We start from the raw sequence: 17,732 nt of genomic DNA on the forward strand, positions 1-17,732 counted from the left end.
GGAACAAGTGTTCCTCTAGAATCCTACAGCCTCTAGAGCATGGTTTGGTAAAATATGTGATCAAATCATTGATTTCACCTTTGGGACTCAACTTTAAGAGAAACTTGCCATTGGATAGAAATATATTATCAACTGTTATTTCCACTGGGGTAATTAGATGGGTAGAAATTATGATCACGATAGCTCTCTTATCACTAATAATTTTACGCAGCAGTCTCAAGGCCCAGCATCTTTACATTTTAGGAAGAAAGGGGAGAAAATAGCAAAGACCTTTCTTGTTACCAGAGATGTTACTGGAAGTTGTGTGAAATTACAGGCGCAGGGCTACAGAGTCTAAGTACACGACAGAGCCTTCAATAATTATTTAACATGACTTGAGGATATAGCTGCGTTTTGAAAACGAGAGACAACAATGGAGGATGGAAAAGTGTTTTCCTAGGCAACATATCTGCACTAGCAGCCGCTAAACCTTCAGAGGATTCACTGACAAGGGAAAGGTCAACAAAATACTTCTCCTTAAGCAGGGTGGATTTGAGTGATTCTGTCCCTGGTCATTTTCAATGGTCTTTGGTTTTTAGGCAGCAATGAAAAGACCTTTGTCTAAAGCAAGTCTTTAGATATTCCTGTCTGACCTTACCCTAATTTCCCAGAGACACTGAGCTGACTTCTCCTTTGTGGGGAAGGGCAGGCAGAGAACATCATAAAAGGGGATAAAAGAGGTGCTAAAGAACTGAAGAGAATGTAATTCTTTCAAATCTCTGTCTTAAAGCTACCTCCGTAGGCTAAGAATAATATGACATTATGGATGCCTGCTTCTTTCAGGTCTTTTATGTAAAAATAGTAACTGTGGAAGGAGCTTATATAATAGTCATTTAAACCTGCTGCAGCAGGGTCATCCATCTCAGGCCTTGGCTCTCTGACTATGGCTGACTCGGACTTGACCAAAAGACCAGACCATCCAATCTACTGGCTTGTGAAGATACTTATAATTTCATGTTTTATAGACGTTGTAGCTTTCAGGCATGTGCAGACAGGAAATGAAAAACTAAGGATTTTTGGTCCCATTTAATTAGTCCATAATAGTTTAGACTCAGTCTCCCAAAAGAGGAGTCCTTATTTAAGAAATGTGTATAGAATAGTCTAGAAGTTTCTTCTAAAAATTTGGGGAAAAAGCAAATAGAGTTCCATATTATTGTTTGATTGTTTCTGATAGACTTTTTCAAATATGAAGAAACATACTTCAAAGTTCACAATTTATTTCTCCATTGCATTAAGAATGTTCAACTTGGAAAAAAATAAAATAAACAAAGGTGAGGGTAATAGAGCCCAAGTAAAGTATTATTTTATAGAACAATTTACTTATATGAGGCCTAAATACACCTAAAATCACTTTATTCTTATAAATACAATTTTCAACATCCTTTGTCAGGAAAATATCTTACTGTGTTAAGTGGATTTCAAGTGTTACTTCATAAGTCAAATTTTATTTTCTTTCATCTTGTTTTGTTTTTATTTCATTGCACACATGCTAGAAATATTCACTGCCAGTAAGGGAAAAAAATTCTCCTTACCATCAAATGTGGTACTTTGTGGATACACACTAATATAAATACTATTCTTCACCAACTATAATATAGGATGAAACTCAGAAATAAGGAGAAAAAAAATGGCTGTAACTATTCTATACTAAAGTTTTTGGGTTATCCATATTTTAGATCTCCTTCATTTGTGTGGGTAATGGAGAAGTAACTGAAATGGCATTCAATTCAGTGATGGTGAACTCAATCTTAAGTTCTTGGTCATTAGCTGACTATTATTTATAATAAATGCTCTCTACTGTTACAACGGGTTTTCTCTGATTCCTTGGAAGCTGGAATATTTTCTATTTGAGTTTTAAGGATTTGCCTAATACCGTTAGAAAATAAAGATTAATAAAACTCTGCCCAACATAAGTTAAATCAAGCATAGACAATTACATTCATTTTAATAATTTGGCCTTATAATGGCTTTCCATAAAAGAAATAAAAAGTAGTTAGATTTGATTACTAATAGGCATCTCTACCTAATACAATGCATATACTAAAAGCTAATTTTCTTTAAAAAAAATCAACACACAATTTGAAATAATTCTGGAATATCAAGGCAGATAATATGACAAAAAAGCAATATCTTTGGAATGCTTCTTGCCCCCTATATTTTGGTCAGGAAGTTTTCTTTGCTTTTCCTTTCAACATTTCTTCACTTATGCTAGAATATAGGCTCCAACTAAGGTGATTTATCTCCGATTGCAAAATGAATAATCATTTATTTTTTGAATAATCAAGAACAAAGTGAGGGGAAAAAACAAGAAATATTACATTAAAAATCCACTTTTCGGTTTACTAACCATAGAAGTAAATCCCTATAATCAAATCACCTGTTTAGTTCTGTATTAGAATTTGAGACTAATCATATTTCCAATTCAAAGCATTCTATTTGTTAATCATTTTAGCCTTTGTTATTATGCATAGCTTCAAAATAACACTTTCTTTCCAAAACCCATGTCATCATCTTCATATCATCACCACTTTTAAGACTAACAGTTTAATATCAAGATGAGCTAACAATACGAAGATGTATAGTCTGCATTTCTGTTCAGTTAACTATATTATCATTTTAGATTGCATGTTCTCAACTGAATTTCCTATTTTCAGAAGTCCCTTAGAAGTCAAGCAGAAGATACTGACAGATGTTCAGCTCCTTTCAGCTTTCAAAATTCAAGAATAAATCATATTAATTTCTTCAAGCTTTAAAATTTCTATGATTTTCTCCAGGAATTTGGGCATTTCTATTGTCTTTAATTGCAGGCAATCTTTTGTATACCCAATGCATTCTCATTTGGATTCCACTTCATATCATGTTTTTAATAAGAGACTTTATTTCGGAAATTGAATTCTAATCTTTAGTGAAAATTCAACTGCATGTGGCACCACCATTGCCAATAATCTAATTAAGGTGATAAGAGAAGGAAAGTCACCTCTACACACAGCTGATCTCACATCTGTGCAGTCAAAGATCACTACCTCACAATTATTCCCTGCCTGGCATCAATAGAGAAATACAATCGAATACCAATAACTATAAAATTCAAAAAAAGAAAATATCTCCAACTCAAGTCACTCTATTTCTGCCTTCTGAAATTTCCTTAACCCCCCGTATTTCTTTTCCAGAATTCTACAAATGTTTCAAGGCCATTATAACTTTGGCAGGGATATCCTTCTCTCTTACTATCTCCTCTAGGATATTTTATTTTATGGATATGTGTGTATCCGTCTTATTTATTCTAAAAGACCCTGATTATGGAAGCAGGTATGGAAGACTGCGCTTCCCCAATCCACTTAGTCTGACCTTCTGTTACAACCCATTCCTGCATAGCTCTGAAAGTTTTGTTCAAATCAGTGCATTGTAAGTTGAAGATATTACCACTGGCAATCCTTTATTGAACAGGTGTTATTATAGAGTTGGAAAACACAGAATTAGTGAGCGTTGCTCAGCCCCTTCCATCATTTACTCAGGAGGAAATCCATTTTTCTGTCTTCCAACACAATTTCACTGGAATGTTCTGCATTCTAGAAGTGTCCATTTTTGGACCTGAATACAGGTTATGAAGAACAGGCAGGATCCATATATCCCTTTACAGTAATCATAAAGACACTCAGCTTAGTATCTGTTGAGTGAATGAATACAAAAATTATCATATGTATGCATTAATTATTTTTTGCTGCCAAAATATCTACCCAAAACTTAGCCCCTTTAAACAGCAAATATTAACTTACAGTTTCTGTGGGTCAGAAATCTGGGAGCAGCTTCATTAGGTGTCTCTGGCTCAGGGTCCCTCATGGTAGTGCAGATCAGCTGGCAGCTGGGGATGGGTCATATCAAGACTCAGGTGAGAAGGAAGGATTTGCTTCCAGTCTCACTAGTGTGGTTACTGGCAGGCTTCAGTTGGACTGAGAGTCTCAGTTCCCCAACAAACCTCCTGGGCTTCTCCATAGGGCTACTCACAACATGGCAGATTGCTTCTTTTTAGCACTCTGAGAGAGGGTTGTCGAGGTAGGGAGAGAGAAGCAGAGAGAAAGAGATAACCCAAGACGGAAGCTGAAGTCTGTTGTTTTGGGGGAGGCAGTGGGGGGTGGGGTGGGAGAGATATTTGTAAAATGTAATTGTCTCAATTCCAAGACGCAGTTTCCTTTTTATCCCCTCCCCCAAAGAAAAAAAATCACCTATGATTTCTATCATAATTGAGGAAACAGATATTAGGGAAAAGAGATTAGAATCCTCAACATATAAAGAGTTCTTAAAACCCAATAAAAACGGACACAGGACATTTACAGGGAATTCACTCATCAAAAGGTCAAGAAATTCAAATTAAAACAAACTACCTTTTTTCATGATTAATGAATTGATTTAAAGTACTACCCCAGTGCCCTTGACCTGGGAAACCTGCTTCCAATCCCAAGGAAATCACCATGGATACATGCCAAGGGGAGCCTGCAGTCTCCAAGGTATGTCAATCACAAATAAAGCAGTAGACATAAAAGGAATTGGTATCCAATCATAACAGACAAATTTCTAAGCAAACTATAACTCTGATTCTGCAAAATAAATATCTATATACATACGCTAGAAAGAGACCAAGAAAATACACCCAGACACCAACAGCAACTATCCCTGGAGAACGGGAAAAAGGGAATTTTTTTTATGTTCCCTCTTTACAAGTTTCTTCATTTTATAAATATTATACAATAACTCTTTACTTGGGGGGGGGGAACATGTTAATTTAAAAATAAACACCTGCAGGCCAGGCCCGTGGTTACAGGCCGGGCAGCTCCCATTCTGGTACAAGTTTCACAGAAAATTTGCAGCAGAATTTTCCTGGGCTGCCAGAGGGGGGTGTCCTCATGGTGAGGAGAGGTTGCCAAGACTCCCCAGCCCACCAGTGGGCTCTCAGGGGCTTTTCCCCAAAGTTTTTGATGTCTGACACTTGCTCGATGAGCTCACGGAAGGCTGCATGCTCAGACTCCTTCCTGGTCCAGAGCAAGGAGACGGTGGGGGGGGGGGGGGCATAACGGGAGAAGCTCCCGTGTGGAAAGGCTTGTCCCAGTAAGCACCTACTATTCACAGGCCCAAAGCCACATCATCCCAGGTGAGGCTGGGCCCTGCCAACCATGCCCCTGCCTACTGGCTCTTGCAGTGCTGCCCTGCTTAGCCAGGGAAAAAGGGAGCTTAGGCAGGCCTGGCGCCAGGGTCAGCCACCACCAGCTCACCTGGCCCCGGGTGGTGTACAGCCCCCCTATACCACAGGGACTTCCTACTTCCCCAGTGCATCACACCCTAGGGACTGTGGGGTTCAATCCCCATACCTCTCGTGCCCCCACTGGGGAGCTGGACTCAAAATGGTTTGTCACTTCTGTTCTTCTTCCCTTTCAGACAGGGACTGGTCTTCTTGGCCAATCTTAAAAACAGTCAAATTGAAAGAATAACAACAACCACAGCAAAAACCAGAAGTGAATATTAGGAAAAACAGATGAGGGCAAAGAAGCCAACAAAACCCATGCCCAGGCCATCCCCACTGGTATATTTGGAGTCTCTGGAGTGGCTTCATTGAGTTAGAAATATGGACCCCTGTGAGTGTCCCCGCTTAGCTTCACTCCTTCTCCTGCTCAGGCTTGGGATGGTGGCCGGCCCTGGGCTCAGGCTGTCACACCGTCCTTCCCTCAGGCCATGGGACCACTGCCATCCACCAAAGACCCTTTGGACCACTGCTCCAGAACTTCTGTGCAGGGTGACTCCCCACTCTGCACCCTGGGCCTCCTGGGTGGGGTGGGGTGTCCTGGTGGCTTTTCTGCCTGGTTGTCATGTCAACAGGAGCCCAGCAGGGAGCCCTCCTAGACTCTGGGCTGTGCACTTTCTGGTGCTGGATCAGGGCAGATGCTGGCTGCAAGCTTTGCTGCAGGCTCTGCATCCATATGGCTTCTCTCCACTATGGAGTCGGTAATGCTCACTGAGGGTGTAACTCCGACAAAAAGCCTTGCATTCGAGTGGTTTCTCCTTGGTGTGGATTTTCTGGTGCAGAGTGAGGGTGGACTTGCCACTGAAGGCTCTGCCGCATTCCCGACAGGCAGAGGGTTGGTTTCTCACCCTTGTGCTGCCTCTAGTGTAGGAGGAGCAGTGAGTCATGTTTGAAAGGTTTCTGACACATGGTGCACTCGTAGGACTTGTCCCTGTGGCAGTCTTCTGCACTGGCCCGAGCAGGGAGAACTGACACTCTCTGTTTCCTCGGAGGGGATCCTAGGCGTGCAGCTTCCGGTTCTCTACCAGCTAGGATGCGGAAGTCCTCGGGGAAGCTCCTAGGTGTGCAGCTTCCGGTTCTCCACCAGCGAGGATGCGGAAGTAGCGCTGTCAGCACTGCAGGCTTCTCGACGCCGTGGAGGCGGCAATGCTCCTTGAGGGTGAACCTGCGACCAAAGACCTTCCCTCACTCACTGCACTCTTAGGCCTTCTTGCCCATGTGGAATTTCTGGCCATGCGGCAGAGTCAGGAGCTGCAGCTGAAGGCCTTGCAGCAGGCGCCGCACTCGAAGGGCCTCTCCCGGATGTGGAGCCTTCGGTGTGCGATGGGCTGCGTGCGCCGCGGGAAGGCTTTCCCGCACTTGCTGCAATGGAAGGGGTTCTCCTCCGTGTGGGTCAGTTGGTGCCTCGGCAGGACCGAGCTCTGCTTGAAGGTTTTCCCACACTCAGTGCCCTGGCAGGTTTGGACGCCCCGTGTGAATAATCTGGTGCCTGACGAGTGAACTATACTTGAAGACCTTGCTGCATATACACTTATAGAATCTCTCTGCCGCTGTGTCCAGAGCAGCCGTGCCACAGTCCGTGCTCAGACCGGCAGCTTGTCCAGCCCACCTTGCACCAAAGAGGCTGCCGGTTGCTTCTGCCCCTGGGCCTTGGCCTGGACCCGGGCCTGCCATTAACAGGTAAGGCGGGATTATCCCAGGGAAGGCGCTGCAACCGTGCCGGATGACCTCTCTGGCTTAGAGGACTTCGAGCCAGTCTCCACCCGATATCTGGGCCGGGGCTGCCTTGGTCCCTCTCTCTTCAGCCCCCTGCAGATTCAAGGCCCCTGGCTTCTCCCCTTGTTGGTTTGGGGATGAGAAAGCCAGTGAGGCCACGTTCCTGTAGTCTCCAGCATGACGTTCATAGGGTGCCCGCTGGTCTATCCTTGTGAAGTGCGTGGCCACATTCTCCCGGGGCCTGGGCTTCCGGCACTCCGGGGCCATTCCAGGGATCCATGGCTGCATCCTCGGGGCTGCCCGTGTGCTCAGTGGTTTGCGAAATGAGTGATCAGATCTGTGGCAGAGTCGACTTGTTAATTGCCTGTCTCTCCTCTGTTCTGTATGGTCCCAGAAGGCAGCGGTATTCCCAGCACTAAGAGAGTTCTCAGGATGCAGTCAGTGCTCAGTGACTGCCGGTGGAATGACTATTGTTCAATCAATGACTAAACCCGGGGTGGGAAAAACGTCCCAATATAAGGTCTAAGAGTGAATGCCGTCGGGCTGGCAGTTCAGGTGCTCCTGCGCTGGGTGAGACCTGGAGCTTCAAACCCGGACAAGCCACGTGCTCCCAGCAGGAGTGCCGGGCCTCACCCCACGGGCAGGCAGCGTTCAGGGCAGGGGCCTGCACACCTCCCACCGCCGCCTGTGGGCCGCATCTTCCGCTGGGCGGACCCAAGGACCACAATCTCTTTATAACCTAATCTCAGAAGTGAAATCCTACCACCTATGCCAGCTTCCCTTTCTTAGAAGGAGCCAGTAATTTCAGTCCGTTCCTAAGTGGATGGAGTTACGCAAAGCATGATTGGAGGTCAACTTAGAGGCTGCCTACAGGTATAGGAGACAAAGCGTTGTTCTGTCGTTCTTAACTTTCCAGTTAGCTTTAATTAAACGTTAGATTTATATGCAGTTCAAATATTCATTTCTAGAGCATTCTCTTGGGAAACATTCATTATATTTTAGGCCCTTTCCAATAAAGTTAACTCAAAGAATGATCACACTATGCTCAGGAAAGTCAAGCTGATAAAGATTTTATTCTATACAAAATAGAAATAAGACCTAAGCTCCATGTACTCATATGTGTTCTTTTTAACTTTTTATCATATGCTATAGCATATATACAAAGCAAAGAAATAAAAAAAGCAATAGTTTTCAAAGCACTCAACAAGTAGTTACAGGACATATCCCAGAGTTTGTCATGGGCTACCATACCATCATTCCAGATTTTTCCTTCTAACTGCTCCATAATATAGGAAAGCTAGAAGGTTTAAATATTTTTTATCACCACAATCGACTTGTTTTCTTTCTTTTTTTGTGAAAAAATACATACATACAAAAAAAGTAGTAAATTTCAAAGAACAGAACCACAATTAGTTGTAGAACATATTTCAGAGTTTGATATGGGTTACAGTTCCACAATTTTAAGTTTTCACTTCTAACTACTTCAAGATGCTGGACGTAGAAGAGATATCAATGTAATGATTCAGCAATAATATTCATTTGTTAAATCCTATTTTCTCTGTATAACTCCACCATCACCTTTGTTCTGTCTATCCCCTCTAGCGATGTTTGGGCTGTGGCCATTCTAACTTTTTCATGTTGCAAAGGTCTGTCAAAAATATGAGGTAGAGAGATTGAACTATCTATGTTCTGGAGAGGCTGGGCCCTGTAGGTTTCAGGACTTATCTGGTCCAGGGATCCATCTGGAGGTTGTAGGTTTCTGGAAAGTTACTCTAGTGCCTGGAACCCTTGTGGAATCGGATATATTGCCCTAGGCATTCTTTAGGATTGGCTGGAATCATCCTGGTTGGGGTCTGGCAGGTTATGATAGGTAGAAATGTCTAACTGAAGCTTGTGTAAGAGCAACCTCCAGAGTAGCCTCTCGGCTCTATTTGAATTCTCTCTGACAGATACTTTACTAATTACACTTTTTCCCCCCTTTTGGTCAGGATGGAACTGTTATCCTATGGTACCAGGGCCAGATTCATCCCTGGGAGTCATCTCCCATGACACCAGGGAGACTTTCATCCCTGGATATCCTGTCCTGTGTAAGGGGGATGGCAATGATTTCTCTTGCAAAGTTGGGCTTAGAGAGAGTGAGAGCACATCTGTGCAACAATAGAGGTCTTCCATAAGTAACTCTTAGGTTAAGCTTCTCTGCTCCCTAGATAAGTTTCATAAGAGTAAGCCTCAAGATCAAGGGTGTGGCCTATTGATTTGGGTGTCCCTAAAGTTTGACACAGTTTAAAGTTTAAAAGTTCCATATTTTTTCTCCCATCCCTCAAGGGACTTTGCCAATACTTTTTGATTGTCTACTAATATACTCTAGGATGTATCCAGGCATCACATTAGGCTATACTGGATTAAAGGACCTCTTTCTTATTCTGGGTTCCCTGTATTTCAGTTGTTCAAATGAGCTATACAGATAGGTTGAATTAGATTATGTGCTGCAGAAAACTTCAATTCCAGACCAAATAAACCTTTCTTCCTTTGGTCTCAAAGAATACGTGTGGATCTAAAATATAGACACTGTCTTCCTTACCCCGGTGTTCTTAACCCCAAACTGACGGGTTTCATTCTTATCTCTAAACATCAGATTTTAAAACATTATTTGTCAGAAATGTATATTCTTTTCCCTCTTTCTGTTTTTATCCTTTAAGTTACCCTTACTGGTACTCTTCAATTCTGTGCCCTCCTCCAAACCTCTCTCTCTTGACTTTTTTTTCCAACTGGCAGAACTCTCTTTAGTATTTCTTATAGGACCAGTCTCTTGTTGACAAATTCTTTCAGGATTTGTCTGTGAAAATTTTAACTGTCCATCAGTTTTGAAGGACAGTTTGGCTGGGAACAGAATTCTTGGCTGGAAGTCTTTCTCTTTCAGGATCTTAAATATATCATTGGCTTCTTGCCTCCATAGTGCCCATTGAGTAGTCTGAGCTCAGTTTTATGTGGTTTCCCTTGTATGTAGTAGACTGTTTTCCTCTTGTCACTTTCAGAATTTTCTGCTTCTCCTCAACATTTGACAGACTGATTATGTGTCTTGTGGAAGATCTATTTGGATTTAGTCTCTTTGGAGTTTGTTGGACTTCTTTGACTTGTCTATTTATGTCCTTTATAAGGGTTGGGAAGTTTTCCCCTATTATATTCTCAACTACTCTTCCCAGCCCTTTACTCCTCTCTTCTCCTTCTGGGACACCAATGATTCTTATATTTGTGCTCTTTGTTTTGTCTATTATTTCCCTGAGATCCAATTCAAATTTTTCCATCTTTTTTGCCATTTGCTGTTTTGAGTGTTTCAAAATCAGTTAGCCTGTCCTCTAGTTTGCTTATTTTTTCCTTCTGTCTCTTCAAATCTTCTGTTGTGTGCCTCTAGTATGTTTTTTATTTGGTCAACAGAGTCTTTAATCTCTGTGATATCTGCTATTTTTCTCTTTATTCTTTTGAATTCTTCTTATGCTCTTCTACTATCTTCTGGATCTCTTTTATGTCATTAGCCACCCCACTTATTTTATTAAGTAGAGTTTTATGAACATCTTTGATTAGTTATTCCAAAGTCTGTGTTTTCTATGGTGTTTTAATTTGGTTGTTAGGCTGGGCTATATCTGTCTGCTTTGTGATATGCTTAGTGATCTGTTGTTTTCGTTGCATGTAAATATCTTGATTGATTTACTTTGGGAGTTGGTTTCCTTCAGTTGTCTAAAGCCTTGTGTTTGCGAGGTGGATGTGTAGCAGGATGCAGAGTACAGGGAAGGGCACCACAGTGCAGTGATGCGTTGCAGCACAAGTATAGGCACAGGTTCGGGATGTGACACTACTGCTTGTGAACATGGGTGCTTGTGAAGGCAGGGACGATATAGCTGTGTGGGTGCACAGGTTGGGAGTTCGTAACCCTGGTGTACCCTGATCTAGGGTATGGGGCCCTTTGTGCACATGTGTAGAGCTATGGCAGCAGGTCAGAGTTATGTCTTCATGGGCTAAGGGTAGATGTGACCCGGCTACTCAGGTCAGCACTTTCTCAGAGCTGGGAAGCATGACTGAGGGCTGTAAACTGATGTTCCCAGAGCTGAAGGACGTGATTGGAGGTCGTGCACATGTGCAAGCCTTGGAGTACCGTAAACTGATGGGGAGAGCTTGGGGGGAGGGGGAGGGGGCGTGGTGAGGCTGTGCGGTGCTATGGGTGCAGTGGGTAGCCTGGGTATGGAGGTTAGTGCCCGAACTTTTATGTGCTGGCAATAGCCTGCAGGGAGCAGGGAGAGGGACGTAGTGCTTGGAAGGGGTGCAGTAAATGTGGGTTGAGATACTCTTGGGATGGGGGTGTGGGGCAGGTACGTGTGCTGGGGTTTGTGGGGCTGGGGCACTTGGAGTGCGGGGAGTGGTGGCGGGTGGCAGGGTTCAGGTACATGGGTCAAAGGGCTGCACTGATGAGGGTAGTGTGTTCAAGGAACATCACTTGGCTTACTTCCTAGTCCCCATCTCCTTATCCTTGCACTCCTGAGGACCCCGCGCCTCCACTCCAGGCTCCAGCTTTCTGCTACTCAGTTCCTCAGCTTTTGCAACCAGGGCTGCCCTATGTGGCGCAGAAGGCTCTTCCAGGTCAGCTGTACTCTTGAGTCACTGTCTGAGGCCCTCCCATCCTTTCTCTAATTTTTCTTTGAAGTAGGGCTGAACTCTATCTACCCTGTTTGGCCATCTTCCCAGAACTCCTATACTTATATATGTTTATATAATTATATTATAATATAATATAATATAATATAATATAATATAATATAATATATATCATTATATTATATGTATATACAAATATATATCATAAAACTATCTCTGACCTATCCTTTTATTCTCCTTCATTATTATGGGTAACTAGAGAGTTGACTTTAGTTAGATTCATGGCTATAATTTTCAAGCTTGTATATCACTTATGATAACCTTGGTCTAATGTTATGAAAATCCAAAACATAAGTAACTTAAAAATACAGTGTTTTATTTTTTCTGTAAAAAAAAGTCTAGAGAAAGGTAGATGTGTCAGACCAGATCCTTTGGGAAGGAGACATCAAGACAGGATGAGAAGTAACAGAGATTTATTGGGAAAAATATCAATGAAGGATAAAAAGGAAAGGAGGCAGGTGCAGGCAGGTAGAGCCTCCAGACAATGATGCAGGCCTAATACCTGGTTAGGAGAGAAGGAAAGAAGGAAGGTTGAGTAGGAAAAGTACAATTGTAGTACAATTTTAAGAAAGTTTTGGTCATTTCTCTAGCGAGAACCATCTGTGGAAAGAGTCCTACCTCCATAGGAACAAGCAAGCATTCTAGTACCCCTGCTGTGCTCAGTCATTATCTGGGAGATGCCAGGAGGAAATGTGGCCTGGGTGCAAATGCAGTGGTGGATCAAGAAAGGCTGTAATTGGAGCTGTCAGCCAACTCTTCTCCCCAATGTCAGGGATCTGAGTGGTACATTTTTATGGTCACTGTAATAAACATTTGTCCAGTGTAACTACTCCACCCAATCATCAAGGCCTCAAGAAACTTTCAACCCCCTACTCTACCGTTCCTGTGGTATAGTCTATATTCATTAGATCCAAGATAGGAGCAGTAGATCCAGCCATTGTGCATGAATTCTAGGTGTACAGTTGGAAGGAGTAAAGAAGGTTATGCCTCGAGGGACATTTTAGGGGAATTCTCACAAATCTCTTTCAACCAGTTCACTTCAATTTCAATAGCCAGAATGAAGTCATAAGTTAATCTTGGCTGCAAGGGAAAGTGAGAAATCTTGGTGTTTGTTTCATTTTTGTAATTAAATTCTGGAGATATGTCAGAAGAGATATAAGAGCTCTGTTACTAAACAGACGGAGAGAATGGATATATGGAGATGAAGCAATTATGTATTGGTGCTTAACAAGTTACTCCACATCAGTTTCCTGTGGCTGCTGCAACAAAGCACCACAAATTGAAAGACTTAACAAAAATTTATTCTCTAACAGATCTGGAGGCTAGAAGTCCTAAATCAAAGTGTCAACAGGGCCATGCTCCCATTGAAAGCTCTAGGGAAGAATTTTCCTTAGTTTTTCCTATCCTGTAAGGACTCCCAGCAATCCTTGATATTCCTGGCCTGTAGCTGCATCACTCCAATCACTATCTTCATCTTGGCATGGTCTTCTTCCCTGTATGTCTCTGTGTCTGTATATCCAAATCTCTCTTTCCTCATAAGGACACCAGTCATTGGATTTAGGGTCCTGTTTAATTACAGCATGAACTCGTCTTAACTTGATTACATCTGCAAAGACCCTATTTCCAAATATGCTTATGTTCATAAGTCCTGGAGGTTAGGATTTCAACACATCTTTCTGGGAACACAATTCAATTACCTATACCCCCAGTATGTAGTTACTTTAAATAATATCCAATTCATTTATTCATGATTCCTGATTTAGCATATTAGGTTAGGCTCAATTCTTCTGTGGGCCTTTCTTAGGATCATGCATCTAGAAATAGTAAGTGAAAGCTTACCAGGGGGCTCAATGCTGTAAGGTAGCCTCAATCATGCTTGGAGATTGGGATTGGTTGCCAACTAGTTGATCTAAGTAGCATTATCTGCAACAACTGATCCTTCTTCCTCATGGCTTTTCATCCACTGGAGAACTAGACTGGGCTTCTTCAGATGGCAGTCTCAGGGCTGCATTCCGAGAGAGAGTGGAAACTGCAGAGCTTCTTGAGGGCTAGCCTTGAGACTTCAACAGTATCCTTGTGGCAGTATTCTGTTGTTAAAAGCAAGTCACAGGCCAGCTCATCAAGGAGTGAAGAAATAGTTTCCACCTCCTACTGCAAAGGGGAATGCATACTGGGATGTACAGAATTTCTGACTATTAAATTATCATCTGCAGTCTTCTCTTTAATCACATTTCACATTTCTTCCATGTGCAAAATCTATTCAATCCCTTCCAAAGACACCCCAAAATCTCATACCATGATGGCATCAGATCTGACAGCCACAATTTTGCTGATTGAATCAAGTCTGGATGCAAATGAACCTCCTTGGGAGCAGCTCCTTGGGTGTGATTCCTCTTAATGAGAAGACTTGAGGACTAAAAAGACAGGTTATCACTACCCACATGCCCAGCATACAGTAGTGAGACAGTGACAGGATAATGGCAATACATTGTCTTGTTCATAAAGGGGAGAAACAGAAGCCTCACAGAAACTCAGAGAGTCCAAGACAGCCTTTCTGTCAAGCTTGGCCATAGATGCTTTTTTTTGGTTAAGTCACTCTCTCCAAGTAGTCACCCTTCCTCAGGGAGGATAACCATCGTGGTCTCAGCGTTCCAAGAGGGAAGGGAGGAGGCTATAAGGCCTCTTGAGACCTAGGTTCAGAAGTTACATAATACCATTTCTGCCACATTCTACTGGACAATTCAAGTCAAGGGGAAAGTTCAAATTTAAAGATATGGAAAATAGGCCCCAACTCCTTGTAGGAAGAGTGCCAAAGTCACGTTGCAATTGGGTACAGGGACAGTAAAGGGAGAAGGTGTTGAAGCCATCTTTGCAAATCGTCTACCAGAGGAGGTAACTGACAATCTCTGCAATAGTTGAATGCCTAAAACATTAAGTAAAATTTAAGGATTTTATTTTGGTACTAGAAATTGATTAAACAGTAGTTACTTCCATACTGATTCTCTTTCCCACCAAAGCTGGTACAACCACTTACTCAAAGGAAGAGACATAAGCATTTCATGATATATAGTAGAAGGAGATGGTGCAAAGTGAATGCTTTCCCCCACTTTGCTATGTTATCTACCTTGTTGGCCTTTTCAACAGTTTTTTAGATGCGAGTTCCAAACAATGTTTTAGACTCAGAGGTGTGAAAGAAGAAATCAGTTGTTTTCTAAACATAATAAATCCATCAGAATTAGCTGTCTCTGGCTTGGAAGCCAGGTGAAATAAAGGGAAAATGGCTTAGCACCCCAATTCTGAAAGGACTATTATATAGAATAACTAGGTTTCCATGTCTTCTGGCCAACAGAGTGTATGTTTGGGTCTTTGTTCAAGTTTATGGATGAATATTGTTGAGGATCGAAATCCACAATTTTGATTTTGCATAGATAGCATCAATATTTACCAGTGACTTTGGTGGGTTTTGCTTGTTTGTTTGTTTATGATTTACTAAATCCTTAAATGCCAAGAAGTCCACAAAATGAATCAATGAAACTCCAGTGTGGTAATTATTTGTAGTTATTAATTATGGGGACTTATTTGATGAAATCTCTTTAAACCATCATGTAACAAAAGAGAGCTATTATTTTCTTTTTATACTACGATTTTTTTCTTCAACTTTTAAACAATTTCTTGAGTGCATGTCAGTTAGAAAGAGTAGGGGAAAAATAGCTTCCTACTTCAATTCAGTTCACTTTTACTGATTAAAATATCAATACAATTTCTACAACCAGAATATTTTCTTCACCTTTTGTGATATCTCAGCATTACCCACTGTGTATTCAGGCTTGACAATAGCTTTTTAAGAGAATGCATAAGAACACAGACAACCATGGGGGCGTGTGAAAATTATTCTTCCTATGATCAGGAAAGCCTAGAAGTAATTGGGGAGGGTAAATTCAAATCACATGGCTGGTTCACTGCCCTTCTCCCTCTAACCCCAAGTATATATCCTGGGAGAAAATGGTAAAAACTTTGAGCAATAGCTGTAGGCTGTAACTTGCCACAGGTACACTAAAAAATTCTAGGTAGCACATCACAATCACAGAGCATGGAATCTGTAATGACTTACCCATTACTTGGACTGCATTCTCCAGTTTAGGGAAGAAAGCAGTGAGACCGAGAATGTGGCTCAGAGTCACGTGCAAGTTAGTGTTGGAGCCACCAGCAAGCAGAAACCCCTTCACTTTGCACTATTCCCTGTAGTCACTGGCTGCCCTGAATTTTAAGCTCTTTCTATTTCCAGCTGCTCTTCTGAGACCTCTCATACCCTCCCAGGACTGAGTCTGAAGCAGGTGGTCCTTTGGACCAGTTCGACTCCCACTCTGCTTCTACTTTTATTACTTCCAACTAGCCCCCATCTGAAAAATGTATGCACTTGATAAAGTAATTCCTTCCAAATATGCAAAAATTGAGCATGCATAGGTTTTAGCCCCTTTACCTTTCCAACAAGTAGAAACATGTGGTTAATGGCCAATCTTTCCTCTAGGGATCTGCCAGTAGATTCCTTGCAGATCGGAGTAGATAGCATGGAATAGACATTTGAAGAGGCGGAGGGCATTCCTGTTCCTTTTTCACAGGAGGTATAGTGTCTTGTTGTTTATTTTCTCCTCTCTTTTTTCTCTCTTCTTCTTTCTTCCCATTCATCTGATACTGACTGATCACCTGCCATGCATAACAGAAGCAGAGATTCTGATTTAATTGGTAGAGAATTAGGTACTCTGCTGGTCTGAAAATATTATGTACCCAGAAAAGCCATGTTTTAATCCCAATCCAATCTTGTGGGACCAGCTGTTTTTTTTAATCCTGAATCAACACCATAGGTTAGAAATTTTAGTTGGATGATCTCCATGGAGATGTGGCTCCACCCATTCCATTCTAGGGTCTTGATTAGTTTACTGGAATCCTTTAAAAGAGGAGACATTTTGGAGAAAGTCAGAAGGTACAGAAGCCTCAGAGCTGATAGACCCCAGAGATGACACAGATGCCAAGACTTGGAGAACAGAGACAGTTTGGAGAGGCTTCAGTATTTTCCTCTGTAAATTAAGAGCCTGAAAGAAAATAAAGAATTATACTACCTCATAGGCTAGTGTGAGGATTTAGTAGATATGCAAAAGCACTTAACATGACCTGGCACCAAGTAAGGGTTGGTTACTCGAATTGACCTGTTACTGCAAATTTTTCTCCAAATTTAGACATAATCAGATGGGATGGGGAAGAGCATAGAGCTGAGCTGACTAGATCACTGACAGAGATTATAGCCCTGAATAAGAAAAAAATAAATTATTACTTGACCTGACATTAGCCAAAAGAAGTGACACTTGTTCTTGGGTTGAAATGGGGACATGGGTAGAAATTATCTTGAGTTATAAGAACATATTTTTAAATTAGAGCTTTTTTATTCAAGTGTGAATTGTGAAAACATTATACCCACTACCCACAGAATTGTTATAAAATGTAGCAAGACCTTAGTTGAGGGTGGGGTTAGAGGGGCTCATATGCAGGATAGAAGAGTCTTTGAGAAAGGTGTACTGTTGCTGGAATCAGTTAAGACTGGGGAAGTTCCAGGCAAAGGGAATGCCTTGTGATCAGAACAGGAAATGTGAGAGAGATTGGCAATCTCAAATTAGGCAAACTTCAGCAAGACTGGAAGGCGGTACCTGGAATGAGGTACTAAGGATACCTTTAGCACTAAGGCATTAAAGCCAGAGAGGCAAGGAGGGGCCAGATCACAAAAGATCATGTAAAACCTTGATAAGATGTTTGGATTTAATTGGGACTGCAAAGAGGAGTCTTCAGGGCTTTAAATGTAATTATACGTCTACTTTAACTTTAAATATCTACTTTTTATTTTTTGCCATTCCATTTTCCCAATGGACAGCTCAGTTCTCAGTGTCTAAATCATTCTTTTGGTGGGGGATGATGTGAGGTAGGTATA

General features: G+C 41.9%; 1 long non-coding RNA gene across 2 annotated transcripts; it reads right to left on the reverse strand.

Moving 5' to 3' along the window:
- Positions 1–3,491: 3,491 nt before the first annotated feature.
- On the reverse strand, positions 3,492–14,210 carry LOC143676570 (uncharacterized). 2 transcript variants are annotated; one of them, XR_013172182.1, is made up of 4 exons: positions 6,181–6,345; positions 5,403–5,494; positions 3,816–4,073; positions 3,492–3,706 (listed from the first exon to the last, which is right to left on the reverse strand). It is a non-coding gene; the product is annotated as an uncharacterized LOC143676570 (long non-coding RNA). The 2 variants fall into 2 exon arrangements; XR_013172183.1 differs by lacking the exons at positions 5,403–5,494; positions 6,181–6,345 and adding an exon at positions 14,051–14,210.
- Between the last annotated feature and the right edge of the window lie 3,522 nt (positions 14,211–17,732).

Source organism: Tamandua tetradactyla, chromosome 3 (genome assembly GCF_023851605.1).
Source record: "Tamandua tetradactyla isolate mTamTet1 chromosome 3, mTamTet1.pri, whole genome shotgun sequence".
Lineage (NCBI taxonomy): Eukaryota > Metazoa > Chordata > Mammalia > Pilosa > Myrmecophagidae > Tamandua > Tamandua tetradactyla.